Source organism: Myodes glareolus, chromosome 12, assembly GCF_982192425.1.
Source record: "Myodes glareolus chromosome 12, mMyoGla1.1, whole genome shotgun sequence".
NCBI lineage: Eukaryota > Metazoa > Chordata > Mammalia > Rodentia > Cricetidae > Myodes > Myodes glareolus.
The window spans coordinates 13579801-13597056 of NC_142037.1; the positions used below are offsets into that span (position 1 = coordinate 13579801).

The 17256-nt window shown below is 44.1% G+C and overlaps 1 pseudogene; it reads right to left on the minus strand.

Annotated features, from left to right (window-relative positions):
- The window catches only part of LOC125397589 (U6 snRNA-associated Sm-like protein LSm5 pseudogene), a 2702-nt pseudogene extending 1605 nt beyond the window's left edge, over positions 1-1097 (minus strand).
- Positions 1098-17256: the final 16159 nt, after the last annotated feature.

The window sequence follows — 17256 nt, forward strand, 5'->3', positions numbered from 1 at the left end:
TGTGTGTGTGTGAGTGTGTATGCAGGCAAAATACTCAGACATATAAAATAAAAATAAAGGCAACATTTTTTTATTTCCACTATTTTTTGGCCAATAACTTAAGCATATTTCTGGATACCTCTTATATCCTAAACTAATCTGTCTCCATTAATCTGTGTATCACCATGTGGCTGTGACTTACCGGCAAAGTTTCAGCGTGTCTTTCTCTAGTGGAAGCTCCATGGCTTCCCACTCACTCCACCTTCTTTCTCTCAGCCTTCAGTTTAGTTTTCCCCTCCTACTTCTATTCTGCTCTGCACAGGCCCAAGACAGTTTCTTTCTTAAACAATGGTATTCACAGCATACAAAGGGGAATCCCACATCACCTCCTCTTTTCTGTTTAAACAAAAAGATTTTAACTCTAACATATACATATTACATATAACAAAACAGGTATCAAGCAAGATTACAGTTACAATATTTATATCTACTTTATCTTTTATCATAACTAAGGAAAACTATAACTATATATTCTTCAGTTCCATCAAAGACTTGAGATGGGAAATAATATTACTTGAGTAAGCAGGAAGTGCAATCAAGTAACTTCCAAAATGTGCAACAAATGACAGAAACAACTGACTACCTGGGCAATCATCAGAAGTCTCATTTGCAACACTGGAGCAAACAACTTTGGCTAAGGCCTAGAGTAACTGACAGATCATTTTCAGAGGCAGGAAATTTTTTCAAAACCGTCTTACTTTGTCTTGGCAGGATTTGACAGTCTTTTTTCTTGTATCCTGCTTGTCCTGTCTGGATATTGTGCATATTGATAATGGTCGTTTTGTTCCTTGCTCAAAGGCCAGTTTTGTCAAGAAGAAAACAAGCTTCAGTGGAGTGTCTTTGAGGGAGCCAGAATCTAATGTAACTCAAGAAAATACATTGTTACTTCAGTCCCTTCTTCTACAGGAACCAGCACTGTTACATTGTTTCCATTTAGTAAAATCTACCCTAAATATGTATCCTTTTTGCTTCCTGTGTAATTTCAAACTGTGACACACCATATTGACAAGATCATCAAATCCTAAAAGTGTACCAACAATTTCTTTATTGCTCCTCATGACAGTGTCAATTCTTTTGTTTTTTGAAATTTTTTATTGATTTTTATTGAGCTTTACATTTTTCTCTGCTCCCCTCCCTGCCTCTCCCCTCCCCCCTTCAACACTCCCACAAGGTCCCCATGCTCCCAATTTACACAGATCTTGTCTTCTTCTACTTTCTACTTCCCATGTAGATTAGATATATGTAAGTCTCTCTTAGTGTCCGCATTGTTGTCTAGGTTCTCTGGGATTGTGATTTGTAGACTTGTTTTTTTTTTTTTTGCTTTATGTTTAAAAACCACCTATGAGTGAGTACATGTGATAATTATCTTTCTGTGTCTGGGTTACCTTACTATAAATAATGTTTTCTAGCTCCAGCTATTTTCCTGCAAAAATTCAAGCTGCCGTTATTTTTTTCTGCTGTATATACTCCATTATGTAAATGTACCACATTTTCCTTATCCATTCTTCGGTCAAGGAGCATTTAGGTTGTTTCCAGGTTCTTGCTATGACAAACAAAGCTGCTCTGAACATCATTGAGCACATGTCCTTGTGGCACAATTGAGCATCCTTTAGATATATACCCCAAAGTAAGATTACTGGGTCTTGAGGAAGGTTGTTTCCTAATTTTCTAAGAAATTGCCACATTGACATCCAAAGGGGTTGTACTAGCTTGCATTCCCACCAGCAATGCAGAAGTGTTCCCTTTTCCCCACAACCTCTCCAGCATAAGTTGTCATCAGTGTTTTTGATCTTGGCCATTCTTACAGGTGTAAGATAGAATCACAGAGTTGTTTTGATTTGCATTTCTCTGATGACTAAGGATATTGAACATTTCCTTAAGTGTCTTTCAGTCACTTTAGATTCCTCTGTTGAGAGTTCTCTGTTTAGGTCTGTACTCCATTTTTTTATTGGATTATGTGTTCGTTTGGTGACCAATTTCTTGAGTTTTTTGTATATTTTGGAGATCAGCCCTCTGTCTGATGTGGGGTTAGTGAAGATATTTTCCCATTTTGTAGGCTGTCATTTTGTCTTGTTGACTGTGTCTTTTGCTTTACAGAAACTTTTCAGTTTCAGGAGGTCCCATTTATTAATTGTTTCTCTCAGCATCTGTGTTTCTGGAGTCATATTTAGGAAGTGGTCTCTAGTACCAATGCGTTCAAATATATTTCACACTTTCTCTTCTATGAGGTTCAGTGTGGCTGGCTTTATGTTGAGGTCTTTGATACATTTGGACTTGAGTTATGTGCATGGGGATAGATACGGGTCTATTTTCATCCTTCTACATGTTGATATCAGTTATAAAAGCAACACTTTTAAAAACTGTATTTTTATGACTGCCTGTTATCATTTGAGATTCGTTGTCCTGGTTATAGTAAACAGTTTTGTCTCCTCCTTGACAATGCACATGATCATGGCTGGTGATCTATCCACATCCAGTCATTTCTGCATCATTTTCCCCAAGGGATCTCACTAATCATTTGAAAATGCAGGGTTTTTTCTTCTTTGCATATAGACTCACAGTTCCATGTCTTATGTGGCATTTCTATAACCAGGGTCTTGAAAACTATTTTCCTCATTTTATCAATGCTCTCCAATTTGGAAAACGGCCACTGATTCTGTTTTGGAAAGTTTACTTCTTTTACTTGAAGACAATGGCTTACCTTGCTACTGGAGCAGAGACTATTTCTCTGCATTCTGCATATTATGGTTGATAAATGCTTCTCATTATGAAATTGCATCACCTATAGCAAGCTTCCAGCTTCTGAACTGCAGGCTAGTAGAAAGACAACACCTTTTAAAAAAATATAGGAAGTTAGCAAATGATCCTAAAATAGTGTTAATATTTCAAAAATACTTTAGGTGATACAAGGCAATAATATCAAAGATAGACTAATGATCATTTTCTAATATGGCATATGAGCTATGAATACAATACTCTTGAACACAGATTTCCTAACATCTTTTTGGGACCCAGTCTTGTTTACTTGGTATGCCTCCTATATATTGAGTCTCACTTTACCACTATTTAGATTATTTTGAATATCCCACTTCCAATCCCAAACACCAGAAACAATAGCAGAAAAACTCATGCTAGGAATATTAATATATTTTCTTCCATTTAAGATTTAACTTATTAGCTTTGTTTTTAAAGTTGAACCTTGGAATTGCAGGCACAGCTCCATGTGGAGTCTTTGTTCAGTGAAGATGGGGTCCACGTTTGGCCCCACATGCTGCAAAACACATCTGCTCTTTCTGTTACAGGTTTTGGTTCCGCCTGCGCTCTCTCTGTTTGTACCAGTGGTCCTAAGTGACTGGCTGATGTAATAATACTATTAAAGATAAATGCTGGTGCCTACTCCATAATAAAGTAAATAAAACTCCATGTAACTCCATTAAGGTCACCCCAAATTACATGTTGATAGTGTCTGCTGCCTCAGCCAGACTGCAAGCCTGGGCTGTGCCGTGAGGTTGCTGTGTACGTTCCACTTTATATTTCCCTGGTTCATCTAGTACAGAACGTTGCATGCGGTGAGCACTCCACAATGTTTATGGATTGGAAATAAACAAACACATTTAAAATAGGATTTGGAGAGCATTTCCTTCACAGATGCAGCACTGGGTCTCAGCTGGCTCCAGTGAGGCCCCCCAGAGTCTCCTGCTGCACACAGTGTTATAGTCAAAAGATCTGCAGGAAGACAGGCCAGGAGCAGAGGCCTGGGTTTGGTTAGGTCTCAAGACAGAGAGGCGTGGTTCCTCTAGACCAGAGCAGGGTGGGGTGCATTGGACTAGGAGAGCCACGGCTTTCCAGTCAGGACCTAGTAGTTCTGGGTGCGATGTTCATGTCCTTTGGGGCCTTCTTGTCACCACTATGGACACAGGTACAGGTGATGAACTAGCGAATGGTGCAAGGCCAGTGTTCTCAAGTGTCACTGCGTTCCCGAAAGTGTTGGATGCCTTATTAACATGCAAACTTGGGTTCAGCATGTCTGTGGTGGGGCCCAAGACATTTTCTCTCCAGTAAGTTTACTGATAATGAGAGGCCAGAAGTTGGTCATCTCTGTGTGTTTAAACACTATAAATAAACAGATCACAGACTTGGTATCTGTTTGCCGAAAGGAAATCAATAGTTCCATATTTGATGTCCATGTTGTGTAGCTTTCGGTGCAGAACCTAGCCTTAGGGAAGAAATGGAGGCTTCTTTACCCAAACACTTTACTTTTCATATAAAAAGTTGAAGCCCTGGTGGACTGAGAGCACAGGGCTAGAGGAGACATTGCGGGGGAGAATGCCCCAGTGAATGTGCTGGGGCTCCTGGTAAACCAAACAGTTCAGGGGTCAGGCTTCGGTGCATTTTGCAAGTTGGGCTGCTATCCAAGCCACATGCCATCCAAGTTACTTAGTGTGGTAGTTTCAATAAGAATGGCCATTATAAGCACATATATTTGAATGCTTTGTCACCTCGGAGTTGAACTATTTGAAAGAGTAGAGGATTAGGAGGTGTGGCCTTGTTGAAGTAGCTGTGGCCTTGTTGGAGTAGCTGTGGCCTTGTTGGAGTAGCTGTGGCCTTGTTGGAGTAGCTGCGGCTTTGTTGGAGTAGCTGTGGCCTTGTTGGAGTAGCTGTGGCCTTGTTGGAGTAGCTGTGGCCTTGTTGGAAGAAGTATGTCACTGGGCGTGGGTTTTGAGGTTTCAGAAGTCTGTTCCAGGTTGTCTCTCTCTGCCTGCAGATCAGGATGTAGCTTTTAACTACTATGCCAAATCCTGCCAGCATGCTACCATAGTTTCTGTCATGATCATTAACTAAACCTCTGAAATTGTCAGCCAGTCCCCAAGGAAATGCTTTCCCTTCTAAGAGTTGCTGTAGTCATGCTCTCTCTCCCCAGCAACAGAGCACCGACTAAGATACCATGAAAACATAGTTAATTTGTGTATATAAACAGCATCGGTAAAATTTAAAATTACAGCCAGGCATAGTGGCACTTGCCTCCAATTCCAGCACTTGGCCAATCTCTGTGAGTTCAATTCCAGCCTCGTCTACGTAGTGAGTTCTAGGACACTCAGAGCTATATAGTGAGGCAGTGTCTTGACAAAACAAGCAAATACCAGCAGTAACAAGTTACTCTAGATAGCTGAGAGTTGGCCTCACGTCCTGGGTAACTGGACACATGGAAGAAACTTTTCCCTCCTGCCTGACCTCAAGAAATGTTTTCTTGACTTAAACCTCAAGTTTTCAGAGTTGAAGGATACGTTCATTTCCCAGAGCACTAACAGGTCTTTGGGGGTCCAGGCAAAGAAGAGAGTGCACAGCCACACAGGTTGTGGCCACTGGGGATCAGAAATGACCCTGTCACTCTCAAGTGTGGAGTTATGGCTGACATATGGGAGAAACTCATCTTAAGGATATCCTACTGGAGGAGGGAGAATGCTACTGTCAGCTGATTGTATGCTACCTAAAAACCGCTTGATGACGTTCACTCTCATGGGTCCACCCTCCCGTGGTGGGACCCATCTTTCTCTGGCCTCACAAGATGAATGGGAGCCTGGGAACCCAGTAAAAGCTGTGCTGGACTCTTGCAGCCCCAAGTCCAGTTGCAACATCTTGTTCCTGGGAAAGGGTGCTGGCCTGAAGCTCAGAAAACGGTTGTGACATTCTTGTTCTCACAATAAGTGGCCTTCTAGCTCCTCTGGGAACTCGAGTGCCACCCAAGTTGACAGCTATGGAAGCGGAAGGGACCATGAATCAAGGAATGTCCAGACTAGGGCCCACAGCTTTCAAGGGAGTGGCCGAAGGAACCAGTGCCAGGCGTGTGCGTCTCTAGCGCTTTGTCGCCATGGATTTCCTCCAGCTTTGGTCTCAGCTGTGTGAGCACTCTGCAACCTTAGGGTCTCACTCACACTGAGTTTTAACCTCAGTCCATAACGATGCAGATTCTCTCTCACGTGAGACCTGGTGAAAAATCCATTTCCCTTCGGTTCTGTCCACTCTCACCTTTCTTTCATTTCTTTTTCTCCTTCTACCTTTTTTTCCTTTTTTCTTCTCTTCTTTCAAAAAAATAAACTCCTTGGCTGGATATGACGTCTTATAATCTCACAACCTGAGATGCTGAAGTAGGAGAACTGAGATGAATTCAGAGCTAGCCTGGGCTACACAACAAGCCTGAGGTCAGCCTAGGATATAGAGTGAAATCCTGTTTCAAGAAAGCAAAACCAAACAAAAACACCTCCCACTCTCAGAATTGCCTAGTTGCCTGTCTGAGTTCCAGTAAGTGTGCTAATGTGGAAGGGGACACTTTCAGGGCCTCAGGCAGACAGCAAGGGAGCTCCGAGAGTGAGAGAAGCAGTCTTCTCCTGAAAAGAGTGCCCAAATTGGTTACCTAGTACCAGGGGTCAGCCCTGAAAACTTAGACATACGTTATATGGACTGAACATGTTGTAGTTAAGTATGTATGTACACACACACACACACACACACACTTGCACACGCACACACAATTAAAGAAAAAATTGAGGACATGTATTTGAGAGAAAGAGGAAGACATGGGAAGGGTTGTAGGGAGAGAGGAAATGATGTAACTATATTTTAATATCAAAAAACTAAAAAAACACTTGTTTTCTGAATAAAAAAAAAATCCCACTAATATAGTCAGTATAGATCTTCCTTCATTTATTGACACTTCTACCAGAACTGAAGAGAATGGAAAACTTCAAATATCCAAGCTGATACTCTTGCTTTTTTTTTTTTTAAATGAGAATGGTTATTATTTATCAACTTAGAGAAGAAAGGCAGGAACCACCCTGACTCATAAGGGTTCTGTCTAAACCTGCACAAACGGTGCTGCCCTTTTTCCCTGTTTAAAATGGGGTTGAAATCTCCCCCGCTGAAAGGTTTTGATACGATTCCAATTCCCCAGGACCCCATTTGGGTCCCTGGGGCATATGAGTTCTTAAGGCACCTTTGAACCTGACACGCTGCTTATTGTTTCCAGACCCCAAGCCATCGCCCAAGGCTGCCCTTCTCCACGCCGTGGCCCCGGTGGCGAAGGGATGCTGAACTGGTGGCCTATTGTTCTAGCCTGGCAGACCCTGGAAGACATTTGTAACATGTTTTTTAAGTTTGAGGTTTGAAGGGAGTATTTACATGGTCAGCTGCTCAGTGTTTTTTCACTAATTAAACTAATCCCTTGCAGTCTGCCTCTCCTTTGTGTTTCATATTTATTGTGATCTATACAACATATGAAAATATAGAAAGCCTCTACCATGGTAAGAAAAACATAAGAACTTATTAAATAACTGCACTATTGCATACACTTTTTGGCAGACTCAGTTTAACCAGATGGTTCCCCCTTGCTCATCTTCATTTTGATTTGAAGGCTCCCCAGGCTTGTGCCTTTGGGGCACTGGCAATTAATAGGTCTTTGTTCCCAGTGGGCCTTCCATACCCCAGGCCCACCTCCCAGAGTGATGTATTGGTCCAGGGCTTTTATTTTCCTAACCCCTTTGGGGCCTTGTGGTCTCTGTTGAATTTCAGGCCTTGGATTACTGGTTACAGTGGGTGGCCCAGCCTGCCTTCCTTTCCCGAAGTGCTGGAGAGCCGCAAGCAAAGGGCATGTCTGGAGGAGGGCACGCAGTGCCCACCAGCTGGGCTCTGGAGCGAAGTTCCACCCTAGGTTAGACGATTCCTGGAAAGATGATATCCAGAACCAGCCACGCTCTTTGAGGGACTAATGAGGCACTGGTGTGTCGCTGCCATCTGGTTTTCCCTGGAGATGTTTACAGGCAACTGCTCTGTGAAATCAGTCCCCATTCGGACTCATCGGACGGAGATGAGGGCAGATGATTTAGCTCAATGACTTAGTTCAATTGAATGCCTTCCAGTAGCGTAGCAATGCGCTTGGAGACGTTTGGAAAGAAGGAAAGAGGGGGGACAGGGAAGGCGAGTTCCCCATCTCACTCAAACCATTTTCCATTGCTGGGGGGAGAAAGGAAAGTCTGAGACTCCAGCAGAATTAGTGCAGGTTGCCCATTACTTCATTTTATAATGTTTGGCAAGGGAAGCATGTTTAGTCAGTTAAAAAAATCTGTTTATTTGACTCTTCCAGGCATGCTGTGCAGATGGGGCCTGAGCTGGGGTTGTGGGGGCACTGAACTGTGTGTGAGCTGCAATGGCTTCCCTGAGAGAAGTAGGTTTGCTTCATAAGCAGGGCCAGCAACCCCTGGATTTTAATTGGCTTACTAGCAATCCGAGGGTTGGTTTGAACATCCTGTAGATGGAGATTCAAAGAAGCCCCTGACCCACGGGCTGTTTTGAAGTAGTACTGCCTGGCATCAACTGAGCCCAGTTCCCACTTGTTACCAACCAGTGATGTGACTTTGGGCAAGTCATGAGCTCTCTCAAGGCATCCCCTGCCCTAGAAGACATTTGCAAGAACAACCCGGGGAAAGCAGATGCGGAAGCTCTGTATAGTCCCTGAGACAGCACAGGAATGCAGTGAAAACGTGTTCCTCTGCATCCAGAAAGTATCATCGAGGCTAGAACATGCTAGAAAGAGGGGAGAGTATGCAGTGTCAGCTTTCTCGGAAGGAAGCCGTGCCTCTCCCAGACCTATTCCAAGGTGGTATGATTAGGGCATGATTGGAAAAGATGATCTAGGAGTCATGTGTAATAAAGTCATAGGCAGCCAGGCAAAGCTTGGACCACAGTAGAATAACCTTAGGGAGTCTTAGAGAGGGTGACAAGCACAGGGTGTTAGTCTCCTGAGGAACTGCATTCCCCAGGAGGCCCCTATGCGCAGGCGCAGAGTGAAGCGTGGTCCGCCTGACTCAAAAGACTTCATTTCCCAAAATTACTGGTACCCACAATCCAGGGATGCAGAACGCAGCGTCAGATGCACGCATACGCTGGATTGGTCTTTAAAAAGGCAGAACTGCGGTACCCCCCCCTTCTCTTTTTCCCCCTTCCCGCCTGCACCGCCCTCACGCCCCTTTCCTATAATAAAGCTACATGTGGGTTTGTTTGTACCTCGTGGTCTATTTCGTCTCCGCAGAAAGAGCAACACAGGGGGCTGCAGGGAGGAAAGGAGGAGAAGACACTAGCATTCTTCAGATTAGCTGATGATGCTCCGGCCACACTGGGCTAAGTCCTTAGCCGCTCTCCAGGAAGGCAATCAGCACAGATAGAGTCCAGGGCCCCACCTCCACCCAGACCCTCCTCCACAGCAGGCCTGGAAGAGGCAACTATATACTCCACTCCAATTCTTCCCTGCATTTTATAGAGACAAAGCCCTGCGGGACTGAATCAAGGTCCCACACATTTGTAAACTGTCCACAGTAATCCCTAGAATTCCTTAGGATCATCTAGAAAAGAAAACGTGAGGAGGAGGAGAGAGTCACGGCACGTGGCTGCTTCTTGTGGTTGGTGATGAGCTGGCTGAAAGGCTGTCGTTCCTAACACCTAGTTCTCAAGAGGGCTCTGGACCCTTCTTTTGAGATCCCAGGGGCACATGTTGATGCGCAACCCTTCTGGCCTCTTTGATTTCGAAGAATCCCCTTCAGCGTGCAATAATCGATTATAACCAGTCAGACTTGTTGAACGTATTCTGCTGATTCAGACGACTTCCTTAGGAAGAGAGAGCAGACGTCTGTTGTCCCAGTTCTCTATATATCATCAGCTGGAGGAGGACTAGGAGGTGATTAGCAAGATTAGTGACAATAAAAGCGAGGTTCCAAATGCCCCCATCGAGGACTGTAAAAAGCACGACCTCTGATTTTGAGGCTCCGAGAATTGCTGTGGATTTGCTCCCAAAGCAGCATCCCACGTATTTCCGGCCGAGCAGGTGGCACTGTCGCTCAGCTGCCCACACTCACCTGTCTCTGGTACTGTTTACTGTCACATTGCACATTTTGATGACGAAAAGGACGCCACCAGAATGAGGCTGGAGCGATCCAGCTTTGCATGCAAGGCTTTGTATTCTCCGTGATTGTGTCTTGTTTTTCTCTTAGTTGTGCTTGCAATCAAAATAAGCAAACACTATAGAGTCCACATAACTCATGGAGGATACTTGCTTTAACAAGGAAATTCTGGTTCAAACATTCCTGATGGTTTCGTTGATTTTTCCCCCCATTTGATTTCATTCTAGCTGACAACAGAAATGGGGATGCCTGCAATATGGCATTCGGGAACTAACTCTTTCCTTTGGCACATATATCTGGACCATCGTGAGGGAGTCTATTGGGAAAGACATGGTGTCAGGACATACAGGGCTATTCTGTCTAGTGTGAGTGGAACAGATATTTCTGGCATTGTATGTCTGGTGCCGCTCACAGTGTGTGAGGGAGATCTGGAGTGAGATATTGGTTGAGTCACCAGAACCAGACAAGGGTGCACAAACATTCAGAGAGTGCATGATACAGAAAACCCAAGACAACCAATCCCACTTTGTGATCATTGAACTCTGCCAATGGCCTAGTTTCCTTTCTGTTGCTGTGATAATGTACTCTGACCAAAGGCAACTTAGTGGAGGGCAGGGCTTATTTGGCTTGTACTTCCAGGTCATAGTCTATCTCTGAGAGGAGCCTGCAAGAACTTTAAGTAGAAACCATGTTTACTACGTCACTCACTACTAGGACAAGCTCTGACAGCTTTCTCTAAACAACCCAGGACCACCTGCTTACAGAATGGCATGACCTTCATAGGCCCAGGCTCTCCTATATCAATTAAGAATCAAGATAATCCCCTGAAGACATGGCCACAAGCCAATCTGATCTGGGAAAGTCCTCAACTGAGGTTCTACTGCTGGGTGACTTTAGGCTGTGTCAAGGTGACAGTTAAAAGTTACCCAAGTGCTTTGTACTCACCCTCGATGAAGTACATGCTTACAGGGGACAGTTCAACTCCCAGCTTTCTGGTTATTGATGGTATCTGTGAGAGTTTGCTTTAATTGTGAACTTGACCTAACTTAGAATCTCCTGGGAAGTGAGTATCAGCGAAGGAGTTTCTTCATTGGGCTGGCCTGTGGGCATGTCCTTCGGGGATTGTCTTAAGATAATTGATTTTAGAAGACCCAAAACCAATGTAGGTGGTACCAGTCCTAGGCAGGGATCCTGAATTGTGTATGGCTGGAAAGCAGAAGCCAGCAGGCAAGCATGTATACACTCATTTCTCTCTGCCCTTCTGGTGTGATATGATGAGGTGTTTGAAGCTCCTCGCTGAGATGAACACTTTTCTCCTCTAAGGTGCTTTTGGTCATGGTGTCTTATCACAACAACAGAAATGAAAGTACTCTTCTCCAGCACAATCAAGCTTGACCATCATCACGTGGCAGGATTTAAAATTACCTTGGAGACACGCCTTTGGGTGTGTCTAAGAGGACGTGACCAGAGAGGCTTAAGGAAGGTGGGAAGTCCCACTCTGAAGGTGGATAGTACTATTCCATGGTCTGGGATTCCAGGCTGAATACAAAGGAGTCAAAGTTGAACATCAGCCTTCATTCATCCCTCTGCCTCCTGACTGTGTAGGCAGTGAGACCAGAAGCCTAGGGATTGGTACCATGTGTACTGGGCTGCATATTCTAAGATTAATCCAGCTGCCCTAACCTCCCGAACATGATGGACTCACTGTGAGCACACATAAACCTTTCTTTCCCCTTAATTTGCTTCTGTCAGGGGTCTCACAACAATGAGAGAAACTGCAGCATCCTTTCCTAGGTGATCTTGGAAGGAACACAGGGAGCCCCGACTCTAGGAATCACCAGTCCTCCTGACTTGGTGATTTCCCAGCCATCTGGCCTTGCTGTTTAACTTTTCAGAGGCTTAGGTTTTTGCCTTGATTACTTGACATAGTGGCTGCAAGCATAAACTGAGCTTGCGGAAACCTGAAAAGTTAGGAAGACATTGCATGACTTGAAGTTCTGCTTAGCCTTTTAAATTTTTTTTTATAATTTCAGAAGAGGCAAGTCACTGTTAGTATGAGAATGAAATATAGAAGATAAATTTTTATATTGTTCAAATAATGTTTATAGTAAAAGTATGCATATTAGAATGTATTCATATTGCATAAGCCATTTGTGATTATGTAAATTCCATCAACATGGCAAATAACATCTCAAACTGATCTGACATATCTTTCATAATTAACCAAATACATGTATATATCTTTTTTTGATTTTGTTTTGTTGTTGTTGTTGTTTTTGTTTTTCAAGACAGCATTTCTCTGTGTAGCCATGCCTGTCCTGAAACTCTCTCTGAAGACTAGGCTGACCTCAAACTCAGAGATTCACCTGCTTCTGCCTCTTGAGAACCAGGATTAAAGGCATAGGCCACCACTACCCAGCCCAATGTATATTTCTTATAACCACACTGCACTAAACATTAATGGCATAATTTTAAAATTAGTGGCAAAGTGATTAAAAATTCAAATCATGCCTACTTTATACTATTTAACATTTATATAATTATTCTGCTTATTTAAAATTACAGAATTATTATTTAATTGCTTTAAGTGATTATAATTACTCAGAATTAATAAATTCTACCCATTCAGATTGCTTCTGAAGGAAGATGGAACAGTTATTTTTATTTTTGAAACTTCTTTGTTCAAATACCTTGCAGTGTCTAATGCTTTGTAACTTTCAAAGCCATTTACAGATGTTGCTTCGTTTGATGTTTACATGCTGGAAGCCTCCTGTGTTCTTCTGATGATGTAAGATTCTGATGATCTGTAAAGTCTCAGTGGAACCAAGGACTATGGTTACCTTAAACTGCACTGTCACATCAGCTTCCCACACAACCCTCATCCCTGTTCCTTGTGCCTGTGCCACAGTCGTGTGTTTGTTTCTGTGTTTATTTGATTGGTATCTTTTGTCCTCCACTGATGGTCCATAAGAGGAGGAACCAGTTGGTATTTGGTTACCTTTTGGGTGTATGCATGTGTATATTTGATATGGGATGTCCTTCTGTATATGTGTTGCTTTTGTTGACTGATGAATAAAGCTGTTTCAGCCAATGGCTTAGCAGAGTAAAGCCAGTGGGAAATCTGAACAGAGATATAGAGACAGTAGGTGGAGTTAAAGAGATGCCATGTAGCTGCTGAGGAAGAAAGATGCCAGAACCTTACTGGCAAGCTACAGCCTCCTGGTGATACATAGATTAATAGAAATAGGTTGATTTAAGATATATGAGCAAGCTAGGAATATGGCTGGCTACTGGCCAATCAGTGTTTTATTAAACCAATACAAGTGACAAATCTTTACAGGGTACAAGAGTATTATCCCCATAGCATACATACCCATGTGTGTGTGTAAAAATGTGTGTGGAGGCCAAGGGTCAATTTTGAATGTCTTCCTCAATTGCTTTCCATCTTATTTTTTTGGGACAGGGTCTCTCTCTGAACATGGAGCTTACCGATTCAGCTAGACTGGTTGGCATGTCTTTTATCTACACCTCCCTGGTAGTGGCGCACACTGCAATACCTGACTTTTTTACATGGATATGGGAGATGAAACTCGGGTCCTAATGCTCACGTGACAAGCATACTACCTATTGAGTCATCTCTGAAGCCCCAGTGCTCATTCACTTTTGCACTCCTGCCTCCTCACATTGTGCTTGACACTAGGAGGCTTAGTAAAGATTTGATGAATGAACGAGTTCAGTGCTTGCTGCCCTACAGAATCAGCTTTTTGAGGCAACTGGTGGGGGTTTCTTTGTGCTCTTGGTATTACCAACAGTACTCCCCCTAAGTAGCTGGGCACTTTCTCTTACCCTGTGGATGCTGTTAGTTTTGCATCTGACTATTATTTTTCTTGACCTGTTTGCCTGCTAGAAAGCTTTTAGCAGATGTGGAGGACTTTGTGGTATGAATTTTGTATGTGGGCTATTTTCCCTCTTGTGATTTATATCCTTTCCTTATTTTATGCCATCCTTATAAGCTTCTGTTTCAGGATTTATGCAATCCTGACTGCTATTGCCTTAGTACCTGTGGCAGCAGAGCTGGTTAGGAAGAAAATAGTTTTCAGATAACTGCCCTTATTGTATGTCTTATTTACTTTTCTATTGATAAGAAGAAACACCCCAATCAAGACATGATTTCAGTATAAATGAAAACATTTAATTGGGGCTTGCTTATAGTTTCAGAGGGTGAGTCCATGCCATCAAGGTGGGGAGCACAGCAGCCGGCAGGGAGGTATGATACTGAAGCAGTAACTGAGAGCATCCACCTTATACAAAAGTTGGGAACAGTGTGTGTGTGCGTGTGTGTGCGTGTTTATGTGTGTGTAGATGTGTGTAGATGTGTATGTGTGTATATGTGGATGTGTGTGTACATGTGTACATGTGTACATAGATGTGTGTGTATGTGCGTGTGGATGTATATATATGTGTATGTATGTGTATATGTATGTTTGTGTATATGTGTGTATATATGTGAATGTGTGTAGATGTGTGTGTAGATGTGTGTGTGGATGTGTGTATATGTGTGTGTGTATGTGTGTGTGTGTGTGTGTGTGTGTGTGTGTGTGTGCTGGGTCTGGCACGGGCTTCTGAAATCTCAAAGCCCACCCCCCCCCCCAGTGACACACCTTCTCAAAGAAGGCCACATAACCTAATCTTTGCCAAAACAGGCCCACCACCTAAGGACCAAGCATGCAAGCATGAGCCTATGGGTCATTCTCATTCAGACCACCACAGTGGATTTCTGTGTGTTCCTGTTTTGTTTATTTTAGGGTAGAGCTGTGATAAGACCTGATGCCAGATGGAGGTTTTGGATGCTGAGGATTGTGAAGTCCTATCAGGACACCGAAATGTGGACCCACGTTTTCTGCCTGTTTAGAGAAAGAAGAGAGCGTCGCAAGCAGAATGTTTCTAGGAAGATGGCCTTGCTTCTCTAAATGTCTACTTGGTCAGGCCTTGGAGAGACTGGGCTGAAGTTAGGGCCACTGCTGGCCCACCACACACACTGTGGTTTTCCTTCCTCTCCTTAGAGATGCCAAGGCAGGGGAACTCATTTCCATGCTGAGGACTTCTCGGGCATTATTTTGGCTTGAGAAAAACTTGTTGCCTGACCCACACAGCCCCTGAATTAAATAAACCTTAGAAATGAGCCCTGCTACCGCTTTCCCTGAACTGAACTGACCAGGCTTGCTCCGCCAGCAGCTGCGGCAGCAACCTCGTGCCTTCTCTCCCTGTGTGTCTGGAACTTTGTGACCCCCCCCTCCGTTGGGGGCAGGGGACTTTTGTTTATGCATGAACCACCACTTTCAGTTAGAGCCATGATTATGTGACTTTCGGTGTTTGCTATGTCCCCACTTTTGGCCAACACAAATATGTTATCACACTCGACCTTCCTTAGCATAAGAATGACTTTGGAAGGCCACAAGATTTTCTAATAAACAATAATGAAGGAAATGAGAGCACCTGCAAAGGGAAGGAAAACCTCCAACTGCAGATCGGGAGATAAGACATAACAAAGCCATCCACGGTCTTGTGAAGCGCTGGTCCCGTCCAAGAATGTGGAATGCTGTGACGGCTTGTGCGGAATTCCCTGTAACCTGCTTGTTCCAACACAAGCAACAGGAGACAGCCAAACCAGGAGTGGTGTCTGCCCACTGTCACCGAATGAGACCTCAGACATCCAGTAAGGGAGCCCCTGCTGGATCCCCCACCCAGGAGGGAGAGAGGTGACAAGTTTCTGGCACCATTAAACTTGAGATTAGACTCTAGTGGGTACAGTTGGAGGAGCCATTGCTGACCATTCTCCCTTACAGCTCCCCTCAACCCCATGAAATCTACACAATTCTTCCAGCAGTGGCCTGGCTATTAGAAGCCTGTTTCTGCAGCCTGTACCTGGGTTGGTGAGAAAAAGGCTCCCCCTTTTCCAACTGTACAGACCTTACTTGCATTTCTTCAGCCTTGGTTTTCTCTTCTGAAAATAATCCAGCCAGACTAGAGAACCTCCAAACTCTATTTCTCTCCGCCTAAAGAGGCGTAAGCTTTTCCTAAAAGTCTTGCCCGCCATTCTGAGTTTGTTCTTTTCTTTCATCCCTTGTAGAAACAGCTGGCTTAGCAACTAGGATGGGGCTCAGGAGAGAGCACTGGCCTGGCATGTGTAAGGCAGGGCCTGACCCTTTCTGCGGGAGGAGGTGGGCTGGGAGCAGGCTCTGGGGTCAGATCCAGCTGGGTGCACACTGACTTGTGTCTGTGGACATCTGCAAGTTTCTTAACCCTTCCGAGTCTCAGTTTCTGCATCTACCGGAGAAGAGTAGGCAGTTGCCATGCCTGAGTCCCTCGTTTGATCTGAAGATCACGTGAGCAACTCCAGGCACAGCCTCCTGATCTTTTCATTCGTCACTTCGCTTTTCAGCCTTTGGGCAGTTCTTCCTGTTTAGCTTTCCTTACCTTCTTCCACAGTCTTCCTCTGGTTCTGTCTCCGTTCCATGTTCCTGTTCTTCACATTTGAGCCATGTGTAGTTCGCAGGGAGCAAGGGCCTGATGACCTGAGTTCCTAGTTCTGACGTTCCCTTCTTTCCTTTTCTGCCTCCTCTTGTGACCCCTGAGGCAAACTCACGAGACCTGAGTCACTCAGTACCAATACATTCTGCTAGTTTCTGCAGCTCCCATTGGCAGACTAGCAGGGCAGGGCTGCTTGGAATGAGGGGCACTTTGACCACATTCTTGAAAATGGATGGAACAGAAGCAGTGCTGGTCCTGGATTCAGTAGGGTCTTGGAATGATCTCCCTTCAGGGCCTATTCTCTCCACTGTTAATGAAGAAAGACGGAGGAGCAGGAAATGTGGAAAGCAGAGAGACAAAGAGCCAAGAGAGGAAGGGAAAAGGCAAAGGGGAAAGTTCGTATGAGCAGGTGGTCAGCATGATTTGGAGACCGCTGACGAGCTGTAAGTTTTAGGAAAGGGTTATTTTTTGTTTTGCGTTTTTTTAAATCAGGTTTTCAAAAGCCAAACTATGACTGCTATAGACTGAACCTTGGCCACTAATAAACTGTGTTGGTATAGCTTTGTCCACAGGCATGGCTGCCAAATTCACACCGGCTCACACAGCGGCAGCAATTGAGATGCACCTCAAGGGCCTGCTCTTAACAGCTACAGCCATGACCTAGCTTACTACATTGAGAAGGGGGGGGGGTGGAAGAAGGCCACGATTCCTTATCGATGCCATAGTCAAGGAAGATGAG